General features: G+C 50.9%; 1 protein-coding gene across 5 annotated transcripts in view; it reads left to right on the top strand.

Annotated features, from left to right (window-relative positions):
- TMOD1 (tropomodulin 1) overlaps positions 1-16,714 on the top strand; it is a 94,136-nt gene that overhangs the window by 31,577 nt on the left and 45,845 nt on the right. The window lies entirely within an intron of this gene.

The following is a 16,714-nucleotide window of genomic DNA, read 5'->3' as shown; positions in this document are numbered from 1 at the left end:
CTCCATACACACACACTGCCCCTGCCTACACCGCCCCCCCCACACACACTCTCTGCCCCTGCCTGCACACACACACACACACATACCAGTGGGGCCCCATGCTCTCTTTCCTGTGATGCAGCTGGGAGGCACCTGGTGCTGGAGCAGGGTGGGGGCAGTTATCAGGGAAATGGCTGGGGTGGAGCGGGTCTGGTCTCTGCCTCCTGCTGCTGGCTCTCCCTGGGTCCTGCTGCTCTTGGCTCCTGTTGTGTTTGACAGGCAGTCAGGAGCAGATAAATATTTTCCAAATTTTTTAGGGGTCCTGCTGGCCGGATAGAATGGCCTGGCAGGCCGAATTTGGCCTGCGGGCCATATTTTGCCTGCCCCTGGTATAAGTTGTCCTGCCTAGTTGGGTGACAAGTGTTTTTTGCCTAGGATAGCAGTTGCTGCAGAACAGAAATATGCCACTGCTGGTAAGCAGCAGAGGGGATTCAGTGTGTCAATACTACTGGGTCAAAAGTATGTTCTGTTGAGCCCAGCTCCTGTGAGCTTTGTCCACTGCTAGGAATGGGCACTTCCAAGACATTGCATTGAGAGTGCACAGTGAGGGACTCTGGCCCTGGTTCTGCAAACATCTACTACATGTAGTCTTGTTGAATTTGCTGGAGTTGTTCATGTAAGGCCGGTGGCATGCCTGAGAGTTTGCATGATCTAGGCTTTAATAAGGGTTGATTTAGTTTGTTTAACTTCCCAAAAAGTGAACCACACATACTGAATGTAACTAGTCGGGGTCCCAGGGGTAGCCATGACACCCCCTGGTGGCTCTGCGACCATGCCTCACTCTGCCTTTAGGGTGCTTCTGCCCCCCCATCTCTCCTGCCATGCCTTATAGATTCATAGAAGTTTGGGTCGGAAGGGACCTTAGCAGATCTGCAAGTCCAGCCCCCTGCCGTGGAAACAAAAGAGCGCTGGGGTTAGATGACCCCAGCCAGGTGCATGTCTAGCCTCCTCTTAAAGACCCCCAAGGTAGAGGAGAGTGCTACCTCCCTTGTCAGCCCATTCCAGATTCTGGCAACCCTTACCGTAAAGAAGTTCTTCCTAATATCTAACCTAAATCTGCTCTCCGTCAGTTTGTGGCCATTGTTCCTAGTTACTACAAGGGGTGCCCTGGTAAACAGAGCATTTCCTATTCCTTGCTGCCCACCCTCTCCCCCTCTCAATGAATTTGCAGGTGGCCACAAGTTCACCTCTCAGCCTTCTTTTGTGGAGGCTGAAGAGATCCAGGGCCCTCAGTCTCTCCTCATAGGGATTTGCCTGCAGGCCCCTAACCATACAAGTGGCCCGCCTCTGAACCCTCTTGAGGTTGTCCACATCCCTCTTGAAGTGTGGCCCTCAAAACTGGATGCAGTACTCCAACTGCAGCCTGACCAATGCTGCATAAAGGGGAAGTATCACTTCCCTGGACCTGTTTGTCATGCACCTGCTAATGCATGGTAAAGTGTGGTTAGCTTTACTGATCGCTCCGTCACGTTGACATCTCATGTTCATCCTGGAGTCAGCAGTGACTCTGAGATCCCTTTCCGCTGCTGTGCTACTAAGAAGGTCCTCCCCCAACCTGTAAGCGTGCTGGTGATTTCTTCTTCCTAGGTGCAGCATCTTGCATTTGTCCTTATTGAACTGCATCCTATACTGTTTTGCCCACTTTCCAACCTGTCCAGATCCACCTAGACTCATTCTCTACCCTCTGGTGTGTTAACTTTACCCCATAATTTGGTATCATTCACGAATTCGGACAGAGTGCTTTCCATGCCCTCATCCAAGTCACTGAGGAAGACATTGAACAGCACCAGTCCAAGGACTGAGCCTTGTGAGACTCCACTGCCCACATCTTTCCAGGTTGATACAGACCCATCTACCACCACTCTCTGGGTGCAACCCCTAAGCTAATTTGCCTCCCACCTGACTGTGTAATCATCTATGTCACAGTTGCTCAATTTATTTGTGAGAATAGAATGAGATACTGTATCGAAGGCCTTCTTAAAATCCAAGTGGATGACATCTACCTTGATTCCTGCATCTAAGCATTTTGTGACCTGGTCATAAAAAGAAACAAGGTTAGTCAGGCAGGATCTACCTGTTATGAATCCATGCTGCTTGGCCTTTAGCACTGCTTTCTCTGCTGGACTCCCACAAATGTGATACTTAATAACTTTTTCAAAGGTTTTCCTGAGGATAGGGGTGAGACTAACTGGTTTATAATTAGCCAGATCCTCCTTCCTCCTGTTCTTGAAAATTGGGACTGCATTGGCCCTTTTCCATAGATTCATAGATAGTAGGGTCAGAAGGGACCTCAACAGATCATCAAGTTCAATCCCCTACCTCGGCAGGAAAGCGTGCAGGGATCAGATGACCCCAGCCAGATGCTTATCCAGCCTTCTCTTAAAGACCCCCAAAGTAGGGGAGAGCACCACCTCCCTTGGAAGCCCATTCCAAATTTTGGCCACCCTTACCATGAAGAAGTTTTTCCTGATATCTATCTTAAATCTTCTCTGAGTCAGTTTCTGACCACTGTTCCTTGTTACCCCAAGAGGCACCCTGGTGAACAGAGCATCACCGATCCCTTGCTGCATTCCCTAATGAATTTTTAGGCAGCCACAAGGTCACCTCTCAGCCTTCTCTTGCGGAGGCTGAAGAGATACAGGTCCCTTAGTCTCTCCTCATAGGACTTGTCCTGGAAGCCCCTAACCATATGAGTGGCCCTCCTCTGGACCCTCTCCAGTCTATCAACATCCTTCTTGAAGTACAGTGCCCAAAACTGGATGCAGTACTCTAACCTGACCAATGCCGCATAGAGGGGAAGTATCACCTCCTTGGTTCTATTCATCATGCATCTGCTGATGCATGATAAAGTGCAGTTAGCTTTGCTGATGATTTCATCACACTGATGACTCATGTTCATCTTGGAGTCCACTATGAGTCCGAGATCCCTTTCTGCTTCTCTGCTGCTGAGAGGGTCACTTCCTAGCCAGTAGGTGTGCTGGGTATTTTTGTGCCCTAGGTGCAGCACACTGAATTTATCCTTGTTGTACTGCATCCTCTTGTGTAATGCCCACTCTTCCAACCTGTCCAGGTCTGCCTGCAATCGTTCCCTACCCTCCGGTGTGTGCACTTCACCCCACAATTTAGTATTGTCCACAAACTTGGACAGAGTACATTTCACACCTACATCCAAGACCAATAAAAAGGTCTGAATTGATCCAAAGCCTCCGAATTGATTCAGAAAAAGATTCAGAGGAGATTCAGTGATTCAGGCAGTCCCCACTCACCGCCACAGAGAGCTGGACCCAGATTCCGTGCCAGTAAGTAGGGGGGAGGGAGAGCTAGGTTATTCTTTGATACTTCTCTAACGTGTACCCTTCCCAAAGCCTAGCCTCTTTAACCAATAAAGCTCTCCACTATAACAAGCTTGGTGGTACTTGCTGGGAGAGGGACTGGGCATTCCTTCATGCTCCTTATGCCCAGCTGATTAAGGGAGGCTACTTTCTGTGCTTCATGCTTAAGGAAGCACTCCAAGATCTCACTGTGGGTCAAGCACCCTCAAAGTCTACAAGGCCTGTGCAGCCTGGGTGGCACAGGGCCCGAATAACGACCTGACCCCTGAGTGGTGGCAGCGGTTACCCCAGGCTTGCAGGTGTGCTCCAGGAAGGGATTTGGCCAGACGTGAGGTGCCCCAGGGGAGGCAGTCAGAGCTTGGTTTTTGGTTGGGCACAGTGAGGTGGGTGGCTCGGCACAGGAGCGCCCCCTACTGGCCCACCTCATTCTCCTAAACATCTAGGAACTAGCTATATGCTGCAGCTTTGGCTGCCTCCCATTCATTATGTCATGTTTATAGTTTGCTCCATCAGGGCTACACAAGACTTAAGAAGGTCCCATTTAGTTTTCCTGATGAGCCAGAGTTGGAAGCAGCCACTCCTGTGACAGGGCCATTATCTGCTCTCTGCTTTAACCATGGTCCCCCAAGCACCCACCCTTGTTCCACCACTGATTGCTGTTTTTCCTGATCCCTGCAAAAACCATGGGTGCCTCAGGTCTGTACCCCTTTCAGCAGTACCTCACTGCTGTGTGCCAGCTAGGTGGATACACTACTTAGATTCATAGATTCATAGATGTTAGGGTCGGAAGTGACCTCAATAGATCATCACGTCCGACCCCCTGCATAAGCAGGAAAGAGTGCTGGGTCTAAATGACCCCAGCTAGATACTCGTCTAACCTCCTCTTGAAGACCCCCAGGGTAGGGGAGAGCACCACCTCCCTTGGGAGCCCATTCCAGACCTTGGCCACTCGAACTGTGAAGAAGTTCTTCCTAATGTCCAGTCTAAATCTGCTCTCTGCCAGCTTGTGGCCATTGTTTCTTGTAACCCCCGGGGGCGCCTTGGTGAATAAATCCTCACCAATTCCCTTCTGTGCCCCCGTGATGAACTTATAGGCAGCCACAAGGTCGCCCCTCAACCTTCTCTTGCGGAGGCTGAAAAGGTCCAGTTTCTCTAGTCTCTCCTCGTAGGGCTTGGTCTGCAGGCCCTTGACCATACGAGTTGCCCTTCTCTGGACCCTCTCCAGGTTATCCGCATCCTTCTTGAAGTGTGGCGCCCAGAATTGCACGCAGTACTCCAACTGCGGTCTGACCAACGCCCTATAGAGGGGAAGTATCACCTCCCTGGACCTATTTGTCATGCATCTGCTGATGCATGATAAAGTGCCATTGGCTTTTCTGATGGCTTCGTCACACTGCCGGCTCATGTTCAACTTGGAGTCCACTAGGACTCCAAGATCCCTTTCCACCTCCGTGCCACCCAGCAGGTCATTCCCCAGGCTATAGGTATGCTGGACATTTTTCCTCTGTAGGTGCAGCACTTTGCATTTTTCCTTGTTGAACTGCATCCTGTTGTTTTCTGCCCACTTGTCCAGCCTATCCAGGTCTGCCTGCAGCTGTTCCCTGCCCTCCGGCGTGTCCACTTCTCCCCATAGCTTTGTGTCATCTGCAAACTTGGACAGAGTACATTTCACTCCCACGTCCAAGTCGCTGATGAAGACATTAAAGAGTATCTGTCCAAGGACCGAACCCTGCGGGACCCCGCTGCCCACACCCTTCCAGGTCGAGACCAACCCATCTACCACGACTCTTTGGGTGCGACCCTCTAGCCAATTCGCCACCCACCGGACCGTGCAGTCATCCACATCACAGCCTCTTAATTTGTTCACCAGTATGGGGTGGGATACCGTATCGAAGGCCTTCCTGAAGTCCAGGTATACGACATCCACCCCTCCTCCTGTGTCCAGGCGTTTCGTAACCTGGTCATAGAAAGAGACTAGGTTGGTCAGGCACGATCTGCCCGCCACAAACCCATGCTGGTTTCCCCTCAGCATAATTTGTCCTGCCGGGCTCTCACAAATGTGAGCCTTGATAATTTTTTCAAATACTTTACCAAGGATGGAGGTGAGACTGACCGGCCTATAGTTGCCCGGGTCCTCCTTCCTCCCCTTTTTGAAAATGGGGACCACGTTAGCCCTTTTCCAGTCCTCCGGGACTTGGCCCGTGCGCCACGAGCATTCGAATATTCCCGCCAGTGGCTCTGCAATGACGTCGGCCAGTGCCTTCAGCACCCTGGGATGGAGCCCATCTGGGCCTGCCGACTTAAAGGCATCCAGTTCTTCCAAGTGACTCTGCACCACCTCAGGATCTACGCATGGAAGTCTGGCGCCTTGCTGCTGCCTCTCTACAACCCCAGTGAGAGACTTGTCGTGCCCCTCGCTTAGGAACACTGAGGCAAAGAACTCGTTGAGGAGTTCAGCCTTGTCCCCTCTATCTGTCACCAATTGCTTCTGCCCATTTAGCAGGGGTCCTATTCCTCCCTGGGCCTTCCTTTTACTCCCTATGTATCTAAAAAACAATTTCTTGTTGTCCTTTACTTGGGTTGCCATCCTCAGCTCCATGGTAGCTTTGGCCCGCCTAACTGCCTCCTTACAAGCACGAGCAGAGGAGGTATATTCATCTTTAGTGATCTCACCCTGTTTCCACTTTTTATGTGCTCCCCTTTTGGCCCTTAGGCTGCCCTGGATTTCTCTGGTCAGCCATGGAAGCCTCCTGGCCCCTTTCCCTCTTTTGCCTCGCTCGGGGATCGTCTTGCTTTGTGCCCAAAGGATCGTTTCCTTTAGGCACAGCCACCCTTCTTGGGCACCCATCCCATCAAAACTCCTACTCTGCAGTGCTTCCTTGACTAATCGCCTGAGTGCAGTGAGATCAGCTTTCCTAAAGTCTAGCACTTTCACCCTACTAGTTACCTTACCCACTCGCCGTCTTATGTTGAATTCTATCATAAGGTGATCACTGTCTCCCAGATAGCTACCGATTTGGAGGTCCCCTATCATGTCATCTCCCGTTGCCAATACCAGATCCAGTATGGTATTCCCCCTAGTGGGACCATACACCTCCTGTGTCAGGTGGAGGTCCTGTACACAAGTTAGAAACCTGCGTGAGCGATGGGACCTTGCTGTCTGCGTCTCCCAGCAGATGTCCAGGTAGTTTAGGTCCCCCATGACTACCGCCTCTTTAGCTTTTATGGTCTCCGAGATTTGCCTCAGGAGCCCCGCATCTATTTCTTCCCCTTGGCGTGGGGGTCTGTAACAGACCCCTACCACCAAATCCCTTTCTCCTTGCCCCCCACGTAGCCTAACCCACAATCCTTCTACTTCCTCAGCCTCGGATTCTGTCTTGATGAGGGTTGATGTATATTGCTCACTGACATAAAGTGCAAACCCCCCCCCCCTTTCTTCCCCGACCTGTCCTTTCTGTACAATCTATAGCCCTCAATATGTACCGCCCAGTCATGGGATGAATCCCACCAGGTCTCTGTTAGCCCCACTAAGTCATAGGTGTTTAGTGCAAGCAGGAGCGCTAGTTCATCCTGCTTGTTCCCCATGCTCCTAGCATTAGTATATAGGCACTTGAGCCCTGCGACTGGCGCCTTTGCTGCCCCCCTGCTCCCAGTCCCATGGGGCCCATTGTTTCTTACCTTCTTGTTCCTTACCTGTTCTGTTGTGCTGGCCTCCGCATGGCTTTCAGGTTCCCAATGTTCTCCTTCTTCAGGCTGGGCTGTCCTTGTGGGTGCCACATGGTTTGGTGGTCCACAGCTTCCCCTGCCCTCATACTCCCCTCCCCCGACGAGCCTAGTTTAAAGCCCGCCGGAGGAGATCCGCCAACCTAGAAGAAAACACACGCTTACCTTTGGGGGACAGGTGAAGCCCATCCCAGCTGAGCATGTCCCTCGTCGTGATGTGCGGGTCATGGTCCAGGAAGCCGAAGCCTGCCTCGAGACACCACTGCCGAAGCCGCCAGTTGGTCTCTCTGATGCAGTTCTCCTGCCGTCTTCCTCGTCCGGTCACTGGTAGGATGGAAGAGAAAACCACCTGGGCACCGAACTCCTTCAGCAAGCCACCCAGAGCACAGTAGTCCGCCATCAAGTGATCGGGGGTTCTCCTGGTCGCATCATTAGTACCCACATGGACTAGGACCATGGGGTAATAATCGGTGGGCTTGATCCTGGCCTGGATTACCTCCGTCACATCCCGAATCTTTGCTCCAGAATCTACTTAGCCAGTCCAGCATCCCAGGGGTACTTCAAAGCAGATCTCTCAAAAGGATTGAAGGTCTGGGCATTCCCAGTGAACATCCAGTCCCACAAACTACACCCCTCTGCATAATCTCCCATCTCCTGTCCTCACTGAGGGAGAATTCACTCCCATTCTCATGTCGAGACTGCAGCATCTAGGATTTGGGATCCAGAATGGATAGGAAAACACTATGACTTGGTGTATGAGGCTTGTCTGCACTGTACACACTCAGGGTTGGGGTGAAGTAGGCACAAAGCAAATGTAGTCATGAGCAGACACTGCCCCAAAGAGTTATGTACACAGCAGGGCAAGGCAGGATTATTGCCCCAGTGTCTGGATAGAAAAGTGAGATCTGAGAGCAAGTGACTTGACTATTGTCAGACATGAAGCAAGTGAAAGAGCTGGGAATTGCTCCCAGATCACGTGAGTCCCTGTTCAGTACCTCTAATCTTCCAGCCCATCCTTTCTTTTTTTCCTTTACTGAACTCACAGCAAAGAGATTTGTATTGTTACAACTAATGACATGGCAAGAGCCAGTTAATGGTTGGCTGGGCATTTGGAAGCCTGAAGACTAGGAAGGGAGCTGCCTTCTACACAGATGACAGAAATGTGCAGTGGAAGTTTCCAAAGGTCCTGGTGGTGGTTTTGCTCTGCTCCCACTAAGTTGGTGGGAGTTTCATACTTGAGCTCAGTTGAGGTTCTGCCCTGAAGTTCGAACGCTGCACCCAGTTTTTCTTTTATGGCTTGCAGTTTGCCTAGGCATGGGACTAGAATGGGGACTGCCATCAGGAAGTGGAAAGGGGTGGCAGTAGGGGCTATGGTAGGTGTGGGCAAAATATGGCCCGCAGGCTGCATCTGACCTGCCACGTCATTCTTTCTGGCCTGTCAAAGATGACAAGGTGCCAGCAGCAGGAGGACCCAGGGAGAGCCAGGGGCAGGACCAAGTGGCTGAGCAGCAAGGCCCACCCCAAGGCAAAAGCGGTGTTTGGAGAAAGATAGCTGCTGCTCTGTGGGTCCCAGTAGGGGACCCTGCTCCCAGCCCCACCCCCAAATACACACTCTGTCAGCCCCCAACCAGAGCCCTTTGCGACTTCTGGCCTGTGACCCATTGGCTGTTTCTCACCCTCCCTCTGTCCAAGTGGAAAGTCAAATGAGATCAGACAGAGGGAGGAGGGGAAACCACTGTGATCAGGGACCCAGGCTGAGCCGGATCCATGCCACGCCACATGGCATGGAGTTAGCAGGGCCCAGACAGGAGGAAGGGGGGAAGCAGAAACCACCATGATCCACCCATGCCCGGCTGAGATGGTTCCATGCCAGGCTGTGCAGTTCTGGCCATGCAGTGTGGAACCATGTGGTGCTGGCTGGGGTGGACTGGAACCATTGTGGTGGGTGGGCAGGAAGGGGTGGGTGGGTGGGGAAGGGGCAGACAGTGGTGGCAAGTGGGTGGGAAGTGGCAGCAGGGGGATGGCAGGAAGCAGCAGTAGGTGGCAGGAGTGGTGGGTGGGTGGGCAAGGGGGCGATAGGAAGCAGTGGTGGGCAGGGAGAGTGGCAGCATCAGTGGCGGGCAGGCATGCAGGAAGGAAACTAAGGGAACGGCAGGGGAGTGGCAGTGGTAGGTGGGAGCACAGAGTCTGTGCCAGTGCCCTGGGGCCACAGGAGTGCAGAGCCTGGGTGTGGGGTCTGCTTGGCTGCATCTCAAAAGGCTCGCATGCAGTCTGCGAGAGCCATACACAATGTAGCCGGTGGCCTAGCCCTGTCTTTGTCTCCCCCTGTCTTTCCCTGTGTCTGTCTGTGACTCTGTGTCTGTGTGTGCGTCTCTCTGTGTCTCCCCAACCCCACAGCCCATAACCCACCACACACCCACTCCCAACCACATCCCCCCCACATACACCCCCTTACCACCCACACGCAATCTACAAGAGTAGGGCTGTATTTTGAGCTATTATGCAATTGCCTCTGGATACACTATGCAAGCACACACAAATCAGGACAAAATTTTTTTTAAATGAAATTAAAATAAGTTATAGTAGATGTTTTATTTTTCAGTATATGATTTGGGTTTAGTTTTCTTTGGTTTCTAGATAGCAGCACTCTCCCTCCCAAAAGGAATACTTCCTGGGCAAGGGGAGGGACTTCCAGTGGGAAAGGTTAGGGGTTACAGGTGGGACATTCGGTCCCATGATGGTGACCAGGGGGCGGGGCACCCATCAAGGGGCGGAACTACCATGGCAGCCCTCGACAGCTCACCAAAACTCATCAAGCAGCCAAAATAATTGCCCTCCCCTAGGCTATGGTATTTCAGAACCAAGAGATTTCTGCAGTGTACATAAGTTAATGCCAGGGGAGCCAATACAAGGCAGTTCCACCTCCCCCCACTGACCTGCTTTCTGTCACTGGCACAGGAATAAGGTGCCAGGACTCCATGGCCTTTAGCAGCAGCAGCATGTAAGCATGGGTGCCATTTGCTAGTTGCTCTGAGTCAAGGCTTCCTGAGGCTGATTTAAACTTGAAAAGGAACTGCAGGGATGGGGTGGACATAGGAATGACTTCCATCAAGAGAGTGATGTATTCTGTCGTAGGGCCATCCTCTGAGGTCAATAAATGCTGGAGCACATCTAATAGCAAGCATGTGCATGCTAGGCTTAGGGGAGGCAAACATATGGGGGCTCATTTAATGGAGATCCATTGTGGCTGAGCCATGCAGACAGATTGGCAGCCATGGGGTAGGATGAAGGTGTGGGAAGCATAAAAATTCATCGAGTGAAGGCCTATGGCCAGGGTGACCATATGTCCCAGATTGGTGGGGACAGTCCTGGGTTTTGAAGGTTGCTTTAGCATCCCAGCTGTTGGAAAAAATTAAAGCAAAAGTCCTGGATCGGTGGGAACCTGCCCATATATGTGGCTACTGAGGCAGGAGCCTGGCACGTGCGGGCAGGTTTGTGCCTACTGGGACTTCTGCTTGAATTTTCCCCAGGGAGCCCAGCCAATGGGCTCCTCCATAGTCTAGACCCCACTGGGCTGTGAGTAGAGTCACTTGCACAGTAGAGTTGTGGTCAAGTTACATGCAGGGAGCTGCAAGGTCAGGGCTGTGTGTGAGCACATGTGCTGTGCTATCCTGTTCTGGCAAGCACTGCTTCTGGGAGCCACAGGGTTGGGGCTGTGTGTGTGTGCACATACATGTGCAGGGGTTGGGGCTGTGTTTGTATGCGTGTGCACACATGCATGTGCAGGGGTTAGGGGGGGAGGAGGAGGATGTGCATGCATGCCTGCTGTATTGGCCACCTCCACTCCTGGAAACCACTAGGTCGGGGCTGTGTGCACATTTGTGTGTGCACATGCCGTGTTGTCCTAGCCACCCTCGCTCCTGTGGGGCTAGAGTTCTGTGTGTATGTGTATGCATGCATGTGTCCCCTCCTCATCCTGGATTTCCTTACCACCAGAGTCGATGCGTAGGGGGTGCACGCCGGTGAACGTGTACCCCCTGTGCATGGTGGTACACCCCCTGCAAAAAGGCACCGCTCACACTGTCGGTGGCACCTGCAGGTGGTCGCTGCTCGCCACCCTGCTGCTGGCATTGCCGGCGGCATCTGCAGGCAGTCCATGCTTGCCCCTGGCTGCTGCTGACACTGCCGGCTGTGCCTGAGGGTGTTCACCGACCCATGGTCGGCACTCGCCGCCGCCCCCAGTTGCCAACAGTGCTGGTGGCATCTGTGGGAGCTCCCCGCCGCCAAGCTCCTGCTACTTCTGCCACCAGTGCAGCCATGCCCCCCCAGCCGCCAGGGGCACGCACCGTTCATGCTTACCACATCTCAGATTTCTCTGAATTTATTTTGGTCACTCTATGGCTGATTCTGAGTGTTTCTGGGCTTGATTGGCCTCAAAGTAGATAGAGGCCTGGCTTTCTGTCTCTGTATGGCTGGTACATAGCAGGCCCCATGTTTCTGCAGTTCCATTAATCCCGCTTCTGTATGTAGCTTCAGCCAGTCATGGTTTCTTTATCCCTTTCCTCCTCTCTTGACTTCATTTTCTATGGCATTTGTCAGGAATGCAAGCAAGGCAGAAGCAACAGCTGGGGCAGTGTGGGTTCTGTGTACACAAAACCCAGACTAGACCCTGGATTGAAGGCAGGCATATTTCTGGGGTCAGGTATGATGCTTGTTCATGCTTAGTAGGTCTGTAATGAGCACCGTTGATCTTAAAGGGAACGTAGCTCTGGTTCAGTACTGTGTGTGCTATGTGGAGGTGGGTCCGTAGAAACTTTTTTGCAGAGTACAGTCCTGCTTATTTTGGTAAAAGTTATAAAATATAGCCTGTGTGCTAGAAAAATATTAGGGGTTGTTGAGTGGAGGGGGTGGCGGGAGAAGGAAGGATACAAAGGCTATAGGAATGATGAGTCCACAATAGTAGAGGATGAACAAGGTAAGATCCCAGGCCTTGTCAAGGATATGAAGTTACCATTGCTGCATGCAGGATTTTATCCCACATGAGCATTATCATGAGTCTGACAACCAAGGAGAAAGTTCTGATAAGTGACTGTGATTAATTTGGACAGTTCCCAGGAGAATGATCCATTGTTTCATTGTCTTTTGTGCTCCCCTGCCTATCTCTCTGTTTCCATCTGCTGTATCCTATATAAGGGGAGGGACATTCTCGTTTCATACTTACACGGCCTATGGTCCATGTTATGGCTTCTAGGATCTAATGCAACAGAAATAGGAGATAATCATTTATATTGATAACAATGTGGATTTAACCTATATGTCCCTGTGGAGAAAACCCTGTTCTGCTAGATGGGGAGAGTTGCAGCAATATTGCTTATTCAGCAAGGTCAGGAAAGTTCAGGGAGTGAATTTTTACCCCTGGAACGTAGTTTTGTTATTCCAGAGAAAATAGAATGGGTCATTAAGAGAGTGTTTAGACCAGGGATGGGCAGTGATTTGGGCCAGAGGTCCACAGAGGGAGTTTTGATGAGCTGTTGTGGACTGGGTCAGCACCCTGCTGCCACTCCCTTCCCCCCTCCTCCCCCACTGCCCCTCAACAGCTCACCAAAACTCCCTAAGTGGGTCTATCTCATGCTTGGCTGGGCAGGGAGCACCATCCAGAGCAGGGTGGGTGGGCAGGGCCGGGATCACTGGGCGGTGACAATGTGGGGCTGGGGCCTGGGGCACGCAGCTGAGATGGGTGCCAGTTCCATGGGCAGGAGCAGGTGGGGAGCAGATCATGGCTGTGCCCAGGGCCCCAGCCTGCACTGTCACTGCCAGTGATCCTGGGGTCTCCATGGAGACTCGCTGAGACCTACATGGGCGGGGCACACAGCTGAGTAAATGGGACGGGGTGGGCAGGGAGCAGCATCTGGGAGTGGAATTCCAGCCCCACCTTCTCCCCACCTGCCTACAGCTCCATCCCATCTGCCCGACCAAACGTACCCTGCCCGCATGCGTCCTGGGCCAGTCTCCATGGAGACCCCACCTGCCCGCTCTGTCTGGCACCCCCTGCAGTGGGGCAGGGCAGGCAGGCCAGGATGCCTGGGCAGTAGGGGTGTGTCCAGTGGAGAAATAGGCAACAGCAGCCAGAAGGAGCTGCCACTTCCAGGGAAGTAAGTGTGGCCACTGCGCTCCCCAGCCCTACAGCATGCCCAGGGGCCCACCTGGGCCAGGCGGGGCCAAGGGACCTGCTGCAGATCAGACAAAATCCATTGGCAGGCTGTATTTTGCCCATGGGCCATATTTTGCTCACCCCTGCTTTAGACCTTTAGCCTGCTTGCAGATATTTAAAAAAAACAAACAAACCCAAAAAACCAACATTTTACTTTAAACTTCACATGCTCTTGCGTTGAGCACAGCACATGCCCAGAAGAGGCAGCACATTAGTTGGACCCAGCTCACACAACATCTGTATAGATTGGGCACTTTACTGGGGCTTTTTTGGTACTTTTATCTAATAGCTGATTGAATTAGCTATTAGATAGAAGCACCAAAAATCCCCACTGAAGTTCCTGATCTATATAGATGCTGTGGAGCTGGGTCAAAGTAATGCACAGCTGCTTTCATTAAAGCATTTTTTTTAACATCTGCAAACAGCTTTAGACCTGGTCGCATTTCTTTTGGGGGGGGGGGGGGTGTTGAATTTTATTCAGTCAAAAAAAATTTTTTTTTTTAATGTTTTGTTTCTGATGGGTACTGTGGGTGCTTATCTGGGCTGTGGGGGACCTGTGTTTGAGTCCCTGCTCTGAATAAGGTAGGATTTAAACCTGTGTTTCCCACAACCCAGCTTGACCATCTGAACCACTTAGACTGAAAACCAGCTTCTGAATTTCTCCCTGTCAGGCTGTTCTGGAGGCATTCCACACCTTCCCCTGTTTCTCTTGAACTTCCAAAGGCATCATTACTATTCTGCCTGAGAATGGATGCAAATCTTGAAACCTTGAGCTTTTTTTTTTTTTTTTTACACGGAAGTCCACAGGTAGTGAAGGGAATGTACAAGGAAGACATAGTACAAATAGTGAATGGCAAAGGTTGATTGATTTCTCAAGGACTTGGACCTGAGGAATCAAAGATCAGCAACTAGATTAACTGAGAATGCAGGAGAAGCTTGTTAAAATGTGGTGTGCTAATCTTGAACCTGATGTTTACAATAACCTGCTTGGGTTTCAGTTTTCAGTGATTTGAATCAATTGACAAATATGGTTTTCTTTTTATTAGCCACGTGCCAGATAAAGCCACATCTTGTCTACAATTCATGAGGCTTCTTAATATATACATTTTAGATTTGGGCCCAACAAAGCAAATGTGCAGAATGGCAAGCATGGCAGTCACTTTATTGAATTCAGTATGACACATCTGATGCTTAAAAGTAAGCAACTTCTGAAATGTTTTGATATGTTGGGTTTTGACTGCCTCCTCACAGTGGCTACATTGATAGACTATCATTTTTATTCTGCAAATCAGATAAAATATTTAAGGGAGTGGATTAGTATTTTAACCAGAACAGATCTTGCAGAGAAACACCGAGTCTTGATTTTTAAAAAAATCTTGCTTTATAGCCGTGCAAGAATTTGGATGTGTGGGGGAGTATGGATGGAATTAGGGAAGGTGGGCATGGGTGAGTGGCAATGTGTGAAAACACACATGTTCAGGTTTCCCAAGCCAAGTTAGCTTTGATTAAAATAGGCCTCTGATAAATGCAAGCCCCAGCTTCAGCATACTTCAGCATACTCAGGGCTGAAGCTTTGGTTTGGGTTCTGGGAAGGTACCCTCATGATGAGTGGTACCTTACTGCCCCTAGTCCTGCCTTCTTCATTGGGATTGCTCTTAGTGTAAAGCACCATTCAACAGGCACAGCCACATTGCAGTGAATGCAGCTCATGTGGATGTAACCCAGCTAGCTTTAGACTTACCAGCTGTGGTATTACTAAACAGTGCAACCCTAGAAGGATGGAGCTCTACAAAACGTGCCCAAGAACCTGGGTGAGTATATGGTCAGAGTGAGCCTACTCTGAGCCCTGTGCTGCTATGGATACACAGCCAGTATCTATGCTAGTTAGTTTAATCCTAGCTCCAGGATGAAGGACACTCAGAGTGTAGGCATAACTAGTGCATAGAGGGAAGAATCTTTACCATCAGGAGTGTACATAAAAGTATACAAAGCCAAATCTGGATTGCACTGTTTAATTAAAAAAAAGGACTACTGAATGAGTTAATATAGGATTGTAGGATGATAGGGCTGGAAGGGACCTCAGGAGGGTGTCTGGTACAACTGCCTGCTCCAGGCAGGATCATCCCTGGTTAAACCAGATCAGCTAAGTCTTTATCTAACCCCTTCTTAAATATTTCCAAGAACGAAAACTCCATAGTCTTGCTAGGTAATCTATTCCAGTGCTTAGATAGCTTTGTTAGATAGCTTTTCCTAATATCCAACCTCAATCTCCCTTGTTGCAATTTAAAACAGTTGCTCCTTATCCTGTCCCCTGTAAGCACAGACAAGCACAAACCATCTACTTTATAACCCCTCTTCAGATATCTGAAGACTGTGATCAGCAGGGATCCAGGTTTTCCATTTCCCATGGAAACTGGAGGAAAATGCAGATTTCCCCCTTTACCGGAGGAAAATGCAGATGTGTCATTTTAGCAGAGAAACCTTTGAATTTTGCAGTTCTGCAAAGAGCTCTCTGTAGGCTGGCAGAGTCGCATCCTGCAGGGGGCTGGGAGAGAGTGGAAGGGGGACAGTCAGACAGGGGGGCGCCATGTACATGTATATGCATATGGCCTTCAGGCAACCTGGAGAGCAGCTCCCCTAGGTAAGTTGGGGGGTACAGGGGGGAAGAGCTGGGCTCTGCTCTGCTGCAGCAGTCGCCACCTGCTGCCGGGGGCAGAGGACTGTGGACCCGGGTCCCTGGCCCCATAGCCCTAGCAGCTGGGGGCCCCCTCTGGCAGGGCTGGGGGGGGAGGGCAGTGGGTGGGGACCAAGGGACATCAGCAGGGCTGAGGGTGCTATGGGGGAGGAGTAAGAGGCACCAGCAGGACCAGAGGGGCTGTGGGGGTGAGTGAGGGGCACCAGCAGGGCTGGAAGGCTGGGAGGGGCTTTCAGTTTAATCACAGATTATGGGGTTTTTATCAGAGAATTTGCTATTTTTATCAGATAAATTGTGATTTTTTAAAAAAAATTTTTTTTAATCAGGGAAAACCAGGATCCCTGGTAATACATACCCCTTCATTCTTTGGTCTTCTCTCCCCTAGACTAAATGATCTCAAGGCAGGCAAACACCATTATAAACTAAAGGAACAAAGGAGGGGAGAGGGTACTCTCTGATGCACAGTCAAGAACACTGGCAAGTGGCAAGTTCAGTGGCTAGGTGAGCCAGCAGATAGCTGAGAGGATAAATTTATGTGAATTGCATAGTGTCAAAGGGGCAATCTCTTAAGACCGGTCTCCGTACTGAGCCACCCCCTTGGTCATGGGCAAACTATCCACCTCTTTCGCCTGCCATGCCTTATTGTCAGTTTCTCTGGATTTTAATAGACGGGAGGCTACCCTTTGCATACCCAGCTGTATCATGGGCCATACA

Source organism: Alligator mississippiensis, chromosome 3 (assembly GCF_030867095.1).
Source record: "Alligator mississippiensis isolate rAllMis1 chromosome 3, rAllMis1, whole genome shotgun sequence".
NCBI lineage: Eukaryota > Metazoa > Chordata > Crocodylia > Alligatoridae > Alligator > Alligator mississippiensis.
The sequence above is the reverse complement of the archived record's forward strand: the minus strand, read 5'-3'. Positions and strand labels throughout refer to the sequence as shown.